Source organism: Carlito syrichta, unplaced genomic scaffold (assembly GCF_000164805.1).
Source record: "Carlito syrichta isolate Samal-C Ts95f unplaced genomic scaffold, Tarsius_syrichta-2.0.1 Scaffold309246, whole genome shotgun sequence".
Classification (NCBI taxonomy): Eukaryota; Metazoa; Chordata; class Mammalia; order Primates; family Tarsiidae; genus Carlito; species Carlito syrichta.
Window position 1 is genome coordinate 114,236 of NW_007253342.1, and position 2,077 is coordinate 116,312.

Consider the following 2,077-nt stretch of genomic DNA (forward strand, 5'->3'; position numbering starts at 1 on the left):
GATTCTTGTGGTAAAGGGAAAAAAGGATTGTATATGTGTATCCTATCTTCCACATTTGAAAAGCAATCAATTCTACTTGGCAGCTAAAGGACTTTATGAGATCTATGCTTTAAACAAATAGAGCAAATATCCCTAGAGCACTTTTCAATTCTATTCCCAATCCTACTGGGAGGATTAGTGCAGCCATATCTTCTGATAGACAGATACACCTTTCAAGTATGGAGACAACATTTAATAGGATTCCTGCAATTGGCTACAGCTGAAATATACTATCAGTTTATATGGGGAAGAACAGCAATATATTTGTTCATTTCCTTGTAACAAGAGGTCTGTTAAACAAGCCACGGTGCATTTTATTTTTCTGCTTTCCTTTTATACATTCAGGGTGAATTTTATAAAGCACCCGTTATTCCAGTAGAATGCTCCCCCCCCGCCCCCGTTTGATGAAACACAAGTTCAGATGGAAAGCAGAAGAACTTAAGAGCTGTGGATATTTTCCTACTATGAAGACGACAGACCCTGAGTACCGTATGGGGCATCCAGAGAGTTTCCCCAATCATACTGAGGCCTTCAACTGGAAGATTTAACATCTGTGTTTCAAAAGTTGAAGGTCATGAAAGTGACTCATGTAATAACTGTGCCTGAGCTAATGAAAGTGAAGACTACTTCTAAGATGGTAATACACAATAAAAAACTAGATGTAACATCTCACACATTTCTAAAAGGCTAAAAACACAGACTTCCCTTTCTGTCAGTAATGCAGTTCATAGTCAAACTGACACACAGGTGAGAAAGGTATCTAATAACTGATTATTATAACTTCATTTAAGTCAACCAGTCCATTGGCCAGAAATGTCTTGTTTGCTTTCTTATTCAAAAACAACAGAGCAGTTCTTGTTCTGCTCCAGATGCTGGACTAGCTTCAGTGTCACACTCAGTTGCTATTGACTCACACTGTTTGGTGTTGCAGACAAAAATATAAACGTTCATTAGTAAAAACATAATCAACTTTAATTTAGACACATATAGCATACATCTATGATAGTGATACTTAGATTTAGGTGAATATTTTCTTAGTCTTCATGATCAATTTAAATAAAGACAGGAAGGAAGTGGATCAAAATAAAATTTGAGTTTCTTGGTAGGTTTCAATTCTGCAATAATTTTCACTTTTTGACTAAATTTTAGTTAAAATTCAATAAGCAAAATGTAAATCCATTTTCTTTAGCTGAATGAATATATTGTAGTAAAGTTACTGACACAGATTGCCTTACATATCTGGAAACATCCTAGGTCTGTAAAGGTGACCTGTGGTGGACAGTTTTAGGGGATGTGGGGTGGAGGGTGAGTAGTATTTGTGTTGTGCCTGACAGGGCTGGAAAGGACAGCTTTTCACTGTCACATTTCAGCGTGACACTTGAGAAATCGAATAATTCAGAATTTGAACTGATGTTTCATGCTCTGATGAAGTTTATTTGCTTGATGTATTACTTTTAAACATTTAGATGGTGGTATGTGGATCACTTCTATATTCCTGCAGGGGGCTTCATACGTGGTAGAGGTAGGCTTACAGCAATGTGCACATGGGCACTGATCACGTGATGATTTTAAACTAGGATCCTATCTAATTTCTGTATCGTAGTAGGCACTAGTTGATTTAAAATCTGATCTAGGTTAATGGAAAGCCTCAAATAAAAGCACATATTCTCTTGAAAACAATTGCAGAAAATTAGACAAAGACCCTGGAAGATATCTAGAGAAAGAAAGAGATTAAAGTATTTACAAGTGAGAAATCAGACAGTGAAAGGAATCTCACATAGCATCATTCTGGGTGCCTAGGTTGAGTCATATGTCTAGAACAGCAGTTGTGAGGTATGAGTGTAGGGTGGGAGAAGGAGTGTGAAACAGAGTAATGCTAGATTTTGAGTGAAAAGGGAAGTCTGAATTCTAATTACAGAATTTCGTATCCTATATCCACCTACGACTGTTTTGCATAGTGAATTACCAGTATAAGGGAATATTTGAGAAGTTCCATGAAACCATTAAAATTACCTGTAATATGTCACCAAAACAATAA